At 38.3% G+C, this 18,378-nt stretch overlaps 1 protein-coding gene across 13 annotated transcripts in view; it reads right to left on the minus strand.

The window, feature by feature from the left end:
* The window catches only part of MCTP1 (multiple C2 and transmembrane domain containing 1), a gene marked incomplete at its 3' end in the record, with an annotated part of 559,050 nt that overhangs the window by 368,841 nt on the left and 171,831 nt on the right, over positions 1-18,378 (minus strand). The gene's annotated exons all lie outside the window — the stretch shown is intronic.

The raw sequence follows: 18,378 nt of genomic DNA on the forward strand, positions 1-18,378 counted from the left end.
CCGGCCTCTGATGCCGCAGGCTCGCCCCGCCTCCTCCGTACCCCCCCTCCCCGCGGCCTGGGTGAGCCAGAGCCCCCGAAGCAGCTGCTCCTTTAACCCCGTCCTGTCTGGGTGGGGAACAGACACCCTCAGGCGACCTACACGCAGAGGCAGGTCCAAATCCAAAACTGATCCCCAGGAGCTGTGCGAACAGAGACGAGGAGGGGAAATCTCTCCCAGCAGCCTCAGAAGCAGCGGATTAAAACTCCACAAACAACTTGATGTGCCGCATCTGTTGAATACCTGAATAGACAACGAATCGTCCCAAATTCAGGAGGTGGACTTTGGGAGCAGGTTATATTAATTTTTCCCCTTTTCCTTTTTTTTGTGAGTGTATATGTATATGCTTCTGGGGGAGATTTTGTCTGTATAGCTTTGCTTTATAATAGCTTTATTTTACTTCACTATATTATAGCCTCTTTCTTTCTTTCTTTCTTTCTATTTTTTCTCCCTTTTACTCTGAGCTGTGTGGACGAAAGGCTCCTGGTGCTTCAGCCAGGCATCAGGGCTGTACCTCGGAGGCGGGAGAGCCAACTTCAGGACACTGGTCCACAAGAGACCTCCCAGCTCCGCGTAATACCAAACGGCAAACATCTCTCAGAGATCTCCATCTCAACATCAAGACCCAGCATCACTCAGTGACCAGCAAGCTACAGTGCTGAACACCCTATGCCAAACAACTAGCAAGACAGGAACACAGCCCCATCCATTAGCAGAGAGGCTGCCTAAAATCATAATAAGGCCACAGACACCCCAAAATACACCACCAGACGTGGACGTGCCCACCAGAAAGACAAGATCCAGCCTCATCCACCAGAGCTCAGGCACTAGTTCCGTCCACCAGGAAGCCTACACAACCCACTGAACCAACCTTAGCCACTGGGGACAGATACCAAAAAAAACGGGAACTACGAACCTGCAACCTGTGATAAGGAGACCCCAAACACAGTAAGATAAGCAAAATGAGACGACAGAAAAACACACAGCAGACGAAGGAGCAGGGTCGAAACACACTAGACTTAACAAATGAAGAGGAAATAGGTAGTCTACCTGAAAAAGAATTCAGAATAATGATAGTAAGGATGATCCAAAATCTTGGAAATAGAATAGACAAAATGCAAGAAACATTTAACAAGGACGTAGAAGAACTAAAGAGGAACCAAGCAATGATGAAAAACACAATAAATGAAATTAAAAATACTCTAGATGGGATCAATAGCAGAATAACTGAGGCAGAAGAAAGGATAAGTGACCTGGAAGATAAAATGGTGGAAATAACTACTGCAGAGCAGGATAAAGAAAAAAGAATGAAAAGAACTGAGGACAGTCTCAGAGACCTCTGGGACAACATTAAACGCACCAACATTCGAATTATAGGGGTCCCAGAAGAAGAAGAGAAAAAGAAAGGGACTGAGAAAATATTTGAAGAGATTATAGTTGAAAACTTCCCTAATATGTGAAAGGAAATAGTTAAGCAAGTCCTGGAAGCACAGAGATCCCATACAGGATAAACCCAAGGAGAAACACGCCAAGACACATATTAATCAAACTGTCAAAAATTAAATATAAGGAAAACATATTAAAAGCAGCAAGGGAAAAAAAACAAATAACACACAAGGGAATCCCATAAGGTTAACATCTGATCTTTCAGCAGAAACTCTGCAAGCCAGAAGGGAGTGGCAGGATATACTTAAAGTGATGAAGGAGAAAAACCTACAACCAAGATTACTCTACCCAGCAAGGATCTCATTCAGATTCGATGGAGAAATTAAAACCTTTACAGACAAGCAAAAGCTGAGAGAGTTCAGCACCACCAAACCAGCTTTACAACAAATGCTAAAGGAACTTCTCTAGGCAAGAAACACAAGAGAAGGAAAACACCTACAATAACAAACCCAAAACATTTAAGAAAATGGGAATAGGAACATACATATCGATAATTACCTTGAATGTAAATGGATTAAATGCTCCCACCAAAAGACACAGGCTGGCTGAATGGATACAAAAACAAGACCCATATATATGCTGTCTGCAAGAGACCCACTTCAGACCTAGAGACACATACAGACTGAAAGTGAGGGGATGGAAAAAGATATTCCATGCAAATGGAAATCAAAAGAAAGCTGGAGTAGCAATTCTCATATCAGACAAAATAGACTTTAAAATAAAGACTATTACAAGAGACAAAGAAGGACACTATATAATGATCAAGGGATCGATCCAAGAGGAAGGTATAACAATTGTAAATATTTATGCACCCAACATAGGAGCACCTCAATACATAAGGCAAATACTAACAGCCATAAAAGGGGAAATCGACAGCAACACAATCATAGTAGGGGACTTTAACACCCCACTTTCACCAATGGACAGATCATCCAAAATGAAAATAAATAAGGAAACACAAGCTTTAAATGATACATTAAACAAGATGGACTTAATTGATATTTATAGGACATTCCACCCAAAAACAACAGAATACACATTTTTCTCAAGTGCGCATGGAACATTCTCCAGGATAGATCATATCTTGGGTCACAAATCAAGCCTTGGTAAATTTAAGAAAATTGAAATCGTATCAAGTATCTTTTCCGACCACAACGCTATGAGACTAGATATCAATTACAGGAAAAGATCTGTAAAAAATACAAACACATGGAGGCTACACAATACACTACTTAATAACGAAGTGATCACTGAAGAAATCAAAGGGGAAATCAAAAAATACCTAGAAACAAATGACAATGGAGATACGACGACCCAAAACCTATGGGACGCAGCAAAAGCAGTGCTAAGAGGGAAGTTTATAGCAATACAAGCCTACCTCAAGAAACAGGAAACATCTCGAATAAACAACCTAACCTTGCACCTAAAGCAATTAGAGAAAGAAGAACAAAAAAACCCCAAAGCTAGCAGAAGGAAAGAAATTATAAAGATCAGGTCAGAAATAAATGAAAAAGAAATGAAGGAAACAATAGCAAAAATCAGTGAAACTAAAAGCTGGTTCTTTGAGAAGATAAACAAAATTGATAAACCATTAGCCAGACTCATCAAGAGAAAAAGGGAGAAGACTCAAATCAATAGAATTAGAAATGAAAAAGGAGAAGTAACCACTGACACTGCAGAAATACAAAAGATAATGAGAGATTACTACAAGCAACTCTTTGCCAATAAAATGGACAACCTGGAAGAAATGGACAGATTCTTAGAAATGCACAAACTGCCGAGACTGAACCAGGAAGAAATAGAAAATATGAACAGACCAATCACAAGCACTGAAATTGAAACTGTGATTAAAAACCTTCCAACAAACAAAAGCCCAGGACCAGATGGCTTCACAGGTGAATTCTATCAAACATTTAGAGAAGAGCTAACACCTATCCTTCTCAAACTCTTCCAAAATATTGCAGAGGCAGGAACACTCCCAAACTCATTCTATGAGGCCACCATCACCCTGATACCAAAACCAGACAAAGATGTCACAAAGAAAGAAAACTACAGGCCAATATCACTGATGAACATAGATGCAAAAATCCTCAACAAAATACTAGCAAACAGAATCCAACAGCACATTAAAAGGATCGTACACCATGATCAAGTGGGGTTTATCCCAGGAATGCAAGGATTCTTCAATATACGCAAATCAATCAATGTGATACACCATATTAACAAATTGAAGGAGAAAAACCATATGATCATCTCAATAGATGCAGAGAAAGCTTTTGACAAAATTCAACACCCATTTATGATAAAAGCCCTGCAGAAAGTAGGCATAGAGGGAACTTTCCTCAACATAATAAAGGCCATATATGATAAACCCACAGCCAACATTGTCCTCAATGATGAAAAACTGAAACCATTTCCACTAAGATCAGGAACAAGACAAGGTTGCCCACTCTCACCACTATTATTCAACATAGTTTTGGAAGTGTTAGCCACAGCAATCAGAGAAGACAAAGAAATAAAAGGAATCCAAATCGGAAAAGAAGAAGTAAAGCTGTCACTATTTGCAGATGACATGATACTATACATAGAGAATCCTAAAGATGCTACCAGAAAACTCCTACAGCTAATCAATGAATTTGGTAAAGTAGCAGGATACAAAATTAATGCACAGAAATCTCTTGCATTTCTATACAGTAATGACGAAAAATCTGAAAGTGAAATTAAGAAAACACTCCCGTTTACCATTGCAACAAAAAGAATAAAATATCTAGGAATAAACCTACCTAAGGAGACAAAAGACCTGTATGCAGAAAATTATAAGACACTGATGAAAGAAATTAAAGATGATACAAATAGATGGAGAGATATACCATGTTCCTGGATTGGAAGAATCAATATTGTGAAAATGACTCTACTACCCAAAGCAATCTACAGATTCAATGCAATCCCTATCAAACTACCACTGGCATTTTTCACAGAACTAGAACAAAAAATTTCACAATTTGTATGGAAACACAAAAGACCCCGAATAGCCAAAGCAATCTTGAGAACGAAAAATGGAGCTGGGGGAATCAGGCTCCCTGACTTCAGACTATATTACAAAGCTTCAGTAATCAAGACAGTTTGCTACTGGCACAAAAACAGAAATATAGATCAATGGAACAGGATAGAAAGCCCAGAGATAAACCCACACACATATGGTCACCTTATCTTTGATAAAGGAGGCAAGCATATACAGTGGAGAAAAGACAGCCTCTTCAATAAGTGGTGCTGGGAAAATTGGACAGGTACATGTAAAAGTATGAAATTAGAACACTCCCTGACACCATGCACAAAAATAAACTCAAAATGGATTAAAGACCTAAGTGTAAGGGCAGACACTATCAAACTCTTAGAGGAAAACATAGGCAGAACACTCTATGACATACATCACAGCAAGATTCTTTTTGACCCAGTTCCCAGAGAAATGGAAATAAGAACACAAATAAACAAATGGGACCTAATGAAACCTAAAAGCTTTTGCACAGCAAAGGAAACCATAAACAAGACCAAAAGACAACCATCAGAATGGGAGGAAATATTTGCAAATGAAGCAATTGACAAAGGATTAATCTCCAAGATGTACAAGCAGCTCATGCAGCTCAATAACAAAAAAACGAACAACCCAATCCAAAAATGGGCAGAAGACCTAAATAGACATTTCTCCAAAGAAGATATACAGATGGCCTACAGACACATGAAAGAATGCTCAACATCATTAATCATTAGAGAAATGCAAATCAAAACTACAATGAGATGTCATCTCGCACCGGTCAGAATGGCCATCATCAAAAAATCTACAAACGATAAGTGCTGGAGAGGGTGTGGAGAAAAGGCAACCCTCTTGCACTGTTGGTGGTAATATAAATTGATACAGCCACTATGGAGAACGGTATGGAGGTTCCTTAAAAAACTACAAATAGAACTACCATACGACCCAGCAATCCCACTACTGGGCATATACCCTGAGAAAACCATAGGTCAAAAAGAGTCATGTACCAAAATGTTCATTGCAGCTCTATTTACAATAGCCAGGACATGGAAGCAACCTAAATGTCCATCGACAGATGAATGGATAAAGAAGATGGGGCACATATATACAATGGAATATTACTCAGCCATAAAAAGAAATGAAATGGAGGTATCTGTAATGAGGTGGATGGAATTAGAGTCTGTCATACAGAGTGAAGTAAGTCAGAAAGAGAAAAACAAATACAGTATGCTAACACATATATACGGAATCTAAGGAAAAAAAAAAAAAAAAGGCCATGAAGAACCTAGTGGCAAGACGGGAATAAAGACACAGACCTACTAGAGAATGGACTTGAGGATATGGGGAGGGGGTGGGGTGAGATGTGACAGAGTGAGAGAGTGTCATGGACATATATACACTACCAAATGTAAAATAGATAGCTAGTGGGAAGCAGCCGCATAGCACAGGGAGATCAGCTCGGTGCTTTGTGACCACCTAGAGGGGTGGGATGGGGAGGGTGGGAGGGAGGGAGATGCAAGGGGGAAGAGAAATGGGAACATATTGTATATGTATAACTGATTCACTTTGTTATAAAGCAGAAGCTAACACACCATTGTAAGGGAATTATACTTCAATAAAGATGTTTAAAAAAAAAAATTATGGTGAAAATTAAGTGTTCCTCAGTCATGATTCCTGAAGCATTTCCAAAAATAATGGCAGACTGCATATCTAAAGAGGATCTGAGAAGAACTCCTATTTCCAATGAGTTCAGTTCATCAATTACTGAGTACCTGCTATGTGCCCCACACTGTGCACACACATGAAGCAATCCGTATCATCAAGAAATATGCAGTCTAATTGAGGAAAGAAAACTTAGGAGCAGATGATGAAGATGGTGGAATGGAGAAATAACTATGTGCCAGAGATTGTGCTAATTCATTATTTAATTTAGGACTGGTTTAAGTAAGATGGAGTAAATGTTATTGTAAGAGATATATACAAGATGCTATGAGGCAGAGAGAAGAGAATATGTTATTACCTTGCACCCCAAAGATTATATCAAGTAGTCAAATTTGAGGTAAAAGAGACCTGTGAGATATAGGAAGATCTACAACTGACATTTCTCTTTTCTCAAGCAAATCCATTTTCCCAAATAGGTCACTCATAAATTAATCCTAATTTATTTAGAAGATTAATAGGAATTAAGGGGCAGGTTATTCCCTGGAAAAAAATGCTTCCTTGGGAAGCTAATTCCTTTTTACGATCAGTAATCCAATTACATAATGACATTTTCTCCATTCATCAATGTTAAAAAAAAAAAAAAGCCAGCAGTTCTTAGGAATCATAACAAATGGCAAATCTTCCTGTATCTGATTATTTATAATTTGTAATACTGAAGTTAAAAATAAGCTCTTATTCCTTAAAGAAATTCCATGGTAAATACCTCTATAAACAAAACATCCATATTTACCACTTTTGTAAATACAATGTTCATATTATGTTTCCTTCAGTGTAGGTAGTATCTAGAGCATTTTAAAAAGTATAGAATATGAGAGTGCTTAATATTCTTCACTCAGGAGGAAGAAAGGACTCGAGCTAGAAATAGAGAAAGGTGGCCAGCAGCATCACATATTTCCTCTGCAAAGATTAAGGGTATCCCACTTCCTTGAAGCTATCAGCTTTACATTTCAGTCTTCTATCACTGGAACCCTCTAGGACTTACAAACTCAAATGTGTTTGCAATTTGTCACTTGGGGGTGACAGTAAAATGAATCTGGAAAAGAGAAAATAAGACTGCCATTTGAGAATTAACCTTTGAAATAAAACTACAGTAGGTCAGAGCACATAGATAAATAAAGGCAAGTTTAATTGTCAGAATGATACAAAATCAAACGCCTGAAGGCGTGTGCATTACCAGTAGGTAATGCATCAATGTCGTGGAACTGGTGGGGACCTGTGTGAATGGACTGAAGGGCAGTACTCCAGCCTCATCTGGAGGGGACAGTCTGTACTCAGCTCCAGAGAGCTGACCCCATGTGGGAAGGGCCCAGGAAGGCTAGATCTCTGGATTTTTCAAATATTTTTTCCAATTTTTCTGGTTATGTGAATACTCCTGATTTTTAAATCTTAGCCTCTATATAGTATGAGACAAACTAAAGCTTCTGAAGGTCAGATGTGCCCATGGAGCAGCCAGTGTTGGATCCTCAGACATGACAATAATCTATTAAACATACTGATTCTGCCAGTAGAAAGACATGGTCCAGACAAGGGAATAGGTGCAAAGCAATCTCAGAAGCAAGCATAGGCCATGGCCATTCAAATGCTGGGCGAGGGTGCTCTGGGCTGGTGGCACGTCCCTTATTATTATAAATCTGCGTCTAATTCCATCAAACCCATCAGTCTGAGAACGAACTGTCTTCTGACTCCATGCTCACCAAACTACTTTCTGATTAGAATTTGGTACCCTGTTTACATGACTTTAGGGAGATCTTGCTGGAAATTTGAGGAACTTAAGGAGCGGGCTTCCCTGGTGGCGCAGTGGTTGAGAATCTGCCTGCCAATGCAGGGGACACGGGTTCGAGCCCTGGTCTGGGAAGATCCCACATGCCGCGGAGCAACTAGGCCCGTGAGCCACAACTACTGAGCCTGCGTGTCTGGAGCCTGTGCTCCGCAACAAGAGAGGCCGCGACAGTGAGAGGCCCGCGCACCGCGATGAAGAGTGGCCCCCGCTTGCCGCAACTAGAGAAAGCCCTCGCACAGAAACGAAGACCCAACACAGCCAAAAATAAATAAATAAAGCCAGAAAACCTCTAAAAAAAAGGAGCAACTCAGCAGCTATGTCTCCCATTATAAATTAATAAGTTGGCAGCCTGGTTAGTAGTGGCCTGCCTACAGGCACAAAAAGGGCTGGGTGGGAACACGAGCCACCAGACCCCAGCAGTTTCACTTGTCATTGTAAATGGAAACATTGGCATTCTGATTCTGTACATTAGTCATATGAGCTTTGTTAATATGAGCCCAGCTCTGGGGGACAAATGGGCTCTGGAACTGCTGACGAGTGTGGTTTCTGGGCCCACAAGGCTTTGTGCCAGACCATGGACAGTGGCAAATGCCCTAACACAAGTCCACCCTGCAAGCCCTCCTGGGAGCTTAAGTAATTTATCTTACAACCTCATTTACCCTCACTCTGCCCCCATGGCCATACCTTTCAAAGGATTCCTATCTGATTCTATGAAGGTCCAGAAGTGACCTAGAAGTGTGAAGTGAAGAATCAAAGAGAAAACCCAATGAACATGGACAGAATGCCCACAGAAATGAAAATACATATCTGCAATCATCAGCACTAGGAAGCAGATATCGTGCTATGTGCTTGCTAAAGACCATCCCATGTAATCCTCAGAAACTCTGTGAAGCTAGTAGTACTTTTGGCAATTATTTTACAAAGGAGGAAATGGAGGCTTAAGGAGGTTAAGTAACCTGACCACATTTACACAGCTAACGAGTAGTGGAGTTGGGATTAGAATCCACACCTTTAAACACTGCGCTCTTGTTGTCTGTATACTTTATTTCACTTCACTGTTTTTAACACCAAACACGCACTGTGTACTTATTATATGCCAGGCACCGTTCTAAGTACTTTAGCAGTATTAACTAATTTCTTCCTCATGATAACCTTATGAAGTGGGCACTAAAATATCCTTATTCTGATAAGGAAACTGAGGCAAAGAGAAGTTAAGTAACTTGCTCAAGATTATACAGCCCGTAAGTGGCATAACCAGGATTCAAACATAGGCAGTCTGTCTCCAAAGTCTACGCTTTCAGTCTTGTGCTACTCTACAATGTTTCCTTGGAAGAAATGATGAAGATTCAAATTTCAAATGTTAATTTCTATACTATTGTAAGTGCAATTTTTCAGGAGGATAGATAGAAACACAAGGGGAAAAATTTATGCCATATCATTTCTCTTTATTATACACCAATTAGAAAAACTGCAATTCTTCTATATTTGAGAATTATGAAGCAAGTAACCACCATAAAATACTACAGGCCTAGATACAATTATTCTTAGGAGATATATCCAAGGAGGGTGACAAATTTAATTCTATACTTTTTTTCCTCACTATTGCAGAGGAAATTAAAGGAATACTTTTTATTTCTGCATTTATAAATTCTGGGAAGTAAAGACTGGAATACTTTTGAGAAATCTAAGATGAATCAAATATTCCAGAGTTTAGTTTAAAGGTCATTTTCTCGTAGAAATTGAGGAAGCTTAATTTCAGAATAAAAGTGCATTGAACATAAAGAAATTGATATGTATACATCCGACTTTAAACCACACTTTCTCTTAAACTGAAAATGGAACTTTCAGATCCATAAATTGCCAACTTTTATTAAAAATAATAATTTGGAATAGATTTGGTAAAAAATAACACCTTCTGACTCATGTAGTAAATGTGAAGGAAACTTTTCTATTTAAATAGTGAGAAAAGGCCTTCATTGGTTGCTATACCACTTAAACAATCCAATTTAGACCCTCTCAGACAGGGTCTACAAAGTTAACTCAATCCTGAATTCAGAAGATCTGTTTAAGTGTGGGACATGTTGCATTCCCCTACCGTCTCTGGTGTTTGATTAAGTTTATAAACTCTTTCCAGAAACTGTCATCTTGGGAGATACAGCATGCTTCTGAACCAGCTCATAAACTGGCACTCAACAAAAAGAGACAATACCTATAATGCTTTCTTTCTTTCAGTTCTCTCTTCTCTGAAACAGTCCAACCATCTTTGCTTACACAATTCATGTAGTCTGGTCATCAAAACATAGCTTACTCCCCTAGCAGTACTGCTTCCCTAGTTTTATACCTGAGAATTCTCAACACAGCCCACACTCAGGCCCCTCTCCTGGGGCCCCTTCATATTTTTCTTCTCATTCTCTTGCTACTTCCATTCTTCCTTGCATTGTCTCCATTTCATAAAACCATTTTAGGAATTTTAAAGTCATTTTTGAGGCAATATTCCATGGTTGTTAAAAGAGTAGGTTTTAAAAATCTGACTACTTTATCAGGGCAGCACCAGTCTTGGAACTCCCCGGCCTCCACAGCCAGCCACCTGGCGACCCAGCCCTTCCCACCAGCAGGTCAGCAACAGCCCCAAGACCACCCCCAGGGCTGTGGAGCCAGATGCACTGGGATTTGGCCCTGCCCACCAGCAGGTCAGCAGCCACTGCATAAGGCAGTCCTAGCAGCCAACCAGGCTGGGGGCCAGCCCTGCCTACCAGCACACTACAGCAGTCGGCCCTGACACAAGAGAAAGGCCCACACAGCCCACATGGGTGGTACCCCTAAAGCATATAGATCTGGTGACCAGAGGGGAATGTGCAACTGGACCCCACAGGACATCTCCTACATAAGGCCACTTCTCCAAGATGAGGAAATGTAAATGACCTACCTAATACATAGAGACAAGGCAGAGGATAAAGCAGAGAATCAGGCAAAATGGAGACAGAGCAATATGTTCCAAATGAAGTACCAAGACAAAACCTCAGGGAAAAAAAAAAAAAAAACCAAAACGAGGTGGAGGTAAGCCACCTGTTTTATAAAGAGTTCCAGGTAATGATCAAAAATATTCTCAACAAAGAGAATATTTCAAGAGAAGAGATGAACACAGTGAGAAGTTTAACAAAAAGTTAGAAAATATAAAGAAGATCCAAACAGAGCTGAAGAGTACAATAACAAATAAAAATTACACTAGAAAGAATCAACAGTAGATTAGATGATAGAAAGGAATGGATCAGTGAACTGGAAGACTGAGTAGTGAAAATCATCCAAGCTGAACAGAAAAAAAAAAATTTTTTTTTAATGAGGATAGTTTGCAAGACCACTGGGACAACATAAAGTGTTGCATACATACAAGATACATACATACAAGATTTGCATTATACTCCCAGAAGGAGTAGAGAGAGAGAAAGGAGCAGAGAACGTTTTTTTTAAACGTCTTTATTGGAGTATAATTGCTTTACAATGGTGTGTTAGTTTCTGCTTTATAACAAAGTGAATCAGCTATACATACAGAGAACTTATTGAATAATAGCTGAAAACCTCCCTAACCGGGGAAAGGAAACAGACATCTAGGAAGCACACAGAGTCCCAAACAAGATGAACCCAAGGAAGTTCACGCCAAAACACATTATAATTTAAATGGCAAAAATTAAAGATAAAGAGAGAATCTTAAAAACAGGAAAAGGAATGCAACTAGTTATGTACAAGAGAATTTCCATAAGACAATCAACTGACTTTTTAGCAGAAACTTTGCAGGCCAGAAGCAAGTGGCACAATATATCAAAGTGATGAAAGGAAAAAAATCTACAACTAAGAATACACCACCTGGCAAGGTTATCATTCAGATTTGAAGGAGAGATAAAGAGTTTTATAGATAAGCAAAAGCTAAAAGAGTTCAGCACCACTAAATCAGGTATACAAGAAATGTTAAGGGGACTTCTCTATGGAGAAAAGAAAACATCACAACTAGAAATATAAAAATTACAAAAGGAAAAATCTCATTGGTAAAGGCAAACATGCAGTAAAGGTAGTTGATCAACTGGTTAAAAGACAAAAATAGTAAAGTCATCCATATCCACAATAAGTTGTTAAGGAATACACAAAACAAAGAGATGTAAAACATGATGTCAAAAACATTAAATATGGGGGTGATGAGGTAAAAATACAGATTGTTAGAATGTGTTTGAACTTGAGATCATCAACTTAAAATAATCACTTATATATAGAGGTGTTATATATGAACTTAATGGTAACCACAACCTAAAAATCTAGAATAGATACACACAAAAAAGAGAAAGGAATCCAAACATAACACTAAAGATGGTTATTAAATCACAAGTGAAGAGAGCAAAAGAAGAACAAAGGAACAAAAAAGAACTACAGAACACCCAGAATACAATTAATAAAATGGCAACAAGTACATACCTATCAATAATTACTTTAAATGTAAGTAGACTAAATGCTCCATTCAAAAGACATAAAGTGGCTGAATGGGTAAAAATCCAAGACCCATATATATGCTGCTTACAAGAGACTCACTTCCAATCTAAAGACACACAGACTGACAGTGAGGAGATGGAAAAGTGTCTTCCATGTAAATGGAAATGAAAGGAAATCTGGGGTATTAATACCAATATCAGACAAAACAGACTTTAAAACAAACACTGTAACAAGAGGCAAAGAAGGACATTACATAATGATCAAGGGACCAATCCAAGAAGAAGATATAACAACTGTAAATATATATGCACCCAACATAGGCGCACCTAAATACATGAAGTAAATATTAACAGACATAAAGGAAGAAATTGACAGTAACACAATAATAGTAGGGGATTTTAACACCTCACTTGTATCAATGGACAGACCATCCAGACAGAAAATCAACCAGGAAACACTGACCTTAAACAACACATTAGATCAGATGGACTTAATAAATATATATTTATATTTCATGCAAAGGCAGCAGAATACACACTCTTTTAAAATGCACATGGAAAATTCTCTAGGATAGATCACATGCTAGGACATGAAACAAGTCTCAATAATTTAAGAAGACTGAAATCATATCAAGCATCTTTTACAAGCAGAGGTATGAGGCTAGAAACCAACTACAAATAACACAAACAGCTGAAGGCTAACCAATATGCGATTAAATAACCAGTGGGTCAGGGAACAAATCAAAGAGGAAATAAAAAAATATCTGGAGACAAATGAAAATAAAAACGCAATGGTCCAAAATCTATGGGATGTAGCAAGAGCAGTTCTAAGAGGGAAGTTTACAGTGATACAACCCTACCTCAGGAAAAAAGAAAAATGTTAAATAAACAATCTAAACTTACACCTAAAGAAACTAGAAAAAAGAAGAACAAAAGCCAAAGCTAGTAGAAGGAAAGAAATCATAAAGAACTAAATAAAATAGAGATTTAAAAAAAAAAAGAAAAGATCAATGAAACTAAGAGTTCATTCTTTGAAAAGATAAGCAAAATTGGTATATCTTAAGCCAGATTCATCCAGAAAAAAAGAGAGAGGACCCCAATAAACAAAATCAGAAATGAAGAAGAAAAGTTACAACCAACCACAGAAACAGAGGGATCATAAGAGATTATTATGAACGATTACCCACCAACACAGTGGACAATATAGAAGAAATGGATAAATTCCTAGAAACGTACACTCTCCCAAGAGTGTACTGAATCAGAAAGAAAGAGGAAATACGAAGAGATTAACTGCCAGTAATGAAACTGAATCAGTAAAAAAAAAGAACTCCCAACAAAAAGAATCCAGGACCAGATGGATTCACAGGTGAGTTCTACCAAACATTTTTTAAAAGTTAACACCTAGCCTTCTCAAACTATTGCAAAAAATTGAAGAGGAAAGACTACTTCTATAAGGCCAGCATTACCTCATTCTACAAGGCCAGCATTACTCAGATACCAAAACCAGACAAACATACCACACACACACACACAAAAAAAGAGCTGGAAAATACAATTCCCAGCAGAAGGACTATGCATTAATGAAGAAACTGGCAGCATGAGCCTGGCTAAATTTCTTAATTGCTATGTGCCAGTGATTGCTATGTGCCTCTTGCTTTCCCCTCTTTGGGTGTGTCTACAGCACTTTACCTATGCCTGTCCTGCCACTGAAAGTTGGGTGTTGTGAGGAATGGGGGAAATGGGGAAATGTTGGTCAAAGTGTACTAAGTTTCATTTATACACAATGAATAAGCTCTGGGAATCTAGTGTACAGCATGGTGACTATAGTTAATAATACTATATTGTATACTTGAAATTTGCTAAAAGAGTACATCTTAAATGTTTTCACCACACATGAAAGAAATAACTATGTGAGGCAATTGATACGTTAATTAGTTTGATTGTGATATCACTTTACAATGTATACATATATAAAACATCATATTGTACACCATTAAATACATATAATTTCTACTTGTCAATTATACATCACTAAAGCTAAAAAAGAAAAGAAAAAAGTTGGGCATGGTGGGGCAGATAACTTGTCTCTTATGTTCACAGTTCCTCAGATTTAAGAGCTGTGCTTAAAGAACTACACTGAAGGAGTCTAATCTTCACCGGGACCTTAAATGATAAAAAAACTAGTGGATGTTTAGAGTTGAGGGTCGTGGGGGAGAAGATGAGTACATTTGGCATGTGAAGAGGATGTGAGCTGTAGCTGCATGGTAGATTATGGAAGACTGTATTTTCTAAAGAGGCACAAAAAAATCTCTCCCGTTGCACATGCTCTTCTCGCGATGGAACTGACACTCCTCCCATCAAGAGATGATAAGAGATTTCTTGACCTTGAGCAGGATTGTGACTACAGCAGAAGTGATGCTATATGACTTCTGAGGGTAGGTCATAAAAGCTGGTACACAGTCCATCTGGTTCTCTCGTGGGCTTGCTCTCAGAACCCAGTCACCATACCACAGGAAGGCCAAGTACCCCATGCAGAGGCCCATATGGAGAAATGCTAGGTCTATAGCCTCAGCTGAGCTCCCTGCCAATGGCCAGCACCAACTTTCCAGGTGTTTGCATAAACCATCTTGAAAGTGGATCCTCTAGCCCCCAGCTGAGTGATACTGCATGGAGCAGAGACAATCTGCTCTTACCAAGCCCTGCTCAAATTACATGTCGATGAACAAAATAAATGGTTGATGCTGTCTTAAACCACTAAGTTTGGGGTAGTGTGTTATGCAGCAAAGTACAACTGGAGTACCCTCTGTTTTCCCTGCTTGCTGTCTTCTATTTCTCCTCATTCCACATAAATTTTCTAGAAGATAAAGCTGATCAAGTTATGTCCCAGACCTTTCTCTTTTTTCCCATTTGGATCTCTGCCACTAAACTGTAATCACCTCAAGATCATGAATGATTTCTTAACTTTATAGAAACATTAAACATTTACTGAATAAATCAATTATCAAAATATTTTGTTCCTGGATCTTTAATAGGATCTATAATGGAGTCCTGACTGACAACATGCAAATTACACAAAATTGAATTACCAAATTAATAATACTGATATCCCTTTAATGAATCGAAGGAAAAAATTTAAAGAATTAATCCACTTTCAAATGTTAAAATAGTTTGTACATATAAACTGAGAGACATCCCTGATGAAAATAACTTGTGACTAAGAAAATATGAAATTTTATGAAAATCACTAACATTTCTTCATAAGCAGATCATACACTGTTTTGCCTAAACCTTAATAATCTGATTTTGGTAAGTTCTGAACTATAAATACAAACATAGTTCTGCTTTATCACATAATGTATGGAATTATAAGCAATTCTCAAAGTCTTAAGCATAACATTTGCTATTACCATTTCTGAGAATTTCTAAATTTTCTGGTAACACTATATACTGTATATATTTTTTCTAAATATTCCTTCATTCTTTCTGTAATATACAACCACTCCCAAATTACCTCTGTAAAAAAATTCTTGGTATGTGAGCTTCTTTTTTTCTTTGCCTCTTACTGATTAGTTCTTCCCAAGGCAGACTACTTTCCTTTTATTATCTATGTTAGATTTTTATACATTTCCTCCAAGAAGTTTAAGATGTTTGGCATACAGAGGTGTTTTTGTTTTTGTTTGTTTGTTTTAATGAACATCTTCCAGGCATTGCAATAGCAAAGAACAACAAAATTAGGAGGAAAAGATCACAGAGCAAGGGACAGAGTAACAAGGTCAGAAGTGAAGCAGAGGTGGTTTATTTGCAGAGCAGTGAGAACTCAGGGAATTGTGAAAATAACTGCGTCCAACCCACTTTCAACTTTATAGTGCTACCCCTGGGAAAAGAAGGTGTCCTGATCTCACATCTTTACTTTGCTTCTGCCAGTCTCATATTTGTGTCAAGATAACTGATTGGAAATTGAGGTGTCATCCCTGCTCTTTGTACCTTATGCTGGATTTGGGCAAGGATTTGGGCAGCTTGAAGTCAGTGACTCTACTTGACTTTCCCTATATTTAAACTCATTGAAGAAATGAATTGATACACCACGTTAGTGGGGTGGTGGGGGAGTGGTGACTGGGTTTGAAATAAGGGGAGGCACAGAGTGCTATGGGTTTCCTGCCCTGAAGGTTGACAAGACCTCCAAGGGGAAGACTGTGACACTTACAGAAGTGAGGGCCTCAGACACTCTGAACGGGGACTAAGAGTTAGAACTAAGCTGACTTAAGGACAGTGAAGACATACGGACAAGGACACGTTTAAAAATGCCACATCTTCAGCTAAACAAAACTAGAAAAGCACATGCCAGTGTTCCATCTGTGCCACACAAGAGTATTCAATATTTCCATTGTGGATATTGTGACTTCTTGAGAGAAATTTTTGATAGGATGAAAAAAAGCAGAGTATTTCAACAGCTTCTTTAAGAGGGAACTGATGACCCCATTACAGCTGGTGGACAAAACACCAAAGAACTTTTTCATTCTCAAGCAGGCTAAATGGAGACTCTTAAATGCTTATTCAGCTGGATACAGTTATACATTTACAAAAGGAATAAACCTCTTACAACCAGCATAGCTTCGGTTGGTAACAACAGAGAAACTTCCAAGAGGAGTCATTACAGGCTACTCAGCTTCTGCCTTGCTGAGAGCCTTAGAAGTAGAGAATGAAAAGGAGGAAAGACACAGAGTGCATGTGAAGCAAGAAAGAAAAGTGAGAAGGGGAAAAGCAAAGAGTTGTTTCAAAATTTCCTTGAGAAAATGTGTCTGCTTTAAGAGTTTCCATAAAAGGAAGAAGCTCTCATTCTTGCAGCATGCTAAAGCACAAAAGCTTTTAGCATCTTTCGGAGCTACATGAAATAAATGGGAGCAGAACTTCAGGAACAAAAGCTAAATACCATAAAAGGCCTGAAATACCTTTTTTTATAAAGGGCAGGATTTTAACTGTAAAGTCTTTTCATGAATATTAAATGGGGAGAAAGAGAAAGAATCAGCTGAATTTTCAAAATAGCTCTCAACCCATCAATGAATATATCAGTCAAAAATATATATTATATACGATATTGTTCTAAGTGGCTCTACTGGGAGCCCCTGCTAACAATTTTGTGTGATTCCATCATGTTTTGGCTTTTTCGTAGTGTTTTAATGCATTATGCATTATAATTGATCAAACACATATATGTAACAGGACTTAAGGGCTTATTCTTTTCAATATTTTTCCCTGATTACAGTGGTAATCAATGTTTATTTTTACATATTAGGAAAATTCTGAAAAATATAGATTAAAAATTGCCTATAATACCAACTCTCACGAATAACTAATGTTAACATATTTATGTCCTTAACAAATATTTATTGAGCACCTCCTTTGCGCCAGTCCTGTCTTAGAATACAGCAGAATTTCCATACTTGTGAGAAGAGACAGAAAATGAACCTATAAACAAATAAATAATATTGAATACTAAAAAGTATGAAGAAAATAATACAGGCTAATGTGATAGTGAGTGACTGACAGGTAGGAGAGGGCAGAGCTTGAGGTGGCCGAGAAGGGTTGGTCACTTCGAAAAGGTAACCCTTGAGCAGAAAGCTAACTGATGAGAAGGAAGCAGATGTGGCAAGACCCAGGAGAAGACTGCAGAACATAGACCGATACAAGCAAAATCCTATTTTTGCCTGTTTTTAAATGTAGGGGGTGGGGAGGGGACTCAGATATGGCAGGGATGTTGGAACTACCAGACAAAGAATTTAAAACAATATGATTGATATGCTATGGGATCTAATGGGAAAAGTAGACAACATGAAGAACAGATGGGTAACGTAAGCAAAGAGATAGAAATTCTAAAAAAGAAAAAA

The sequence above is a fragment of the Balaenoptera borealis genome, assembly GCF_965194805.1.
Source record: "Balaenoptera borealis genome assembly, chromosome: 2".
NCBI classification, from domain to species: domain Eukaryota; kingdom Metazoa; phylum Chordata; class Mammalia; order Artiodactyla; family Balaenopteridae; genus Balaenoptera; species Balaenoptera borealis.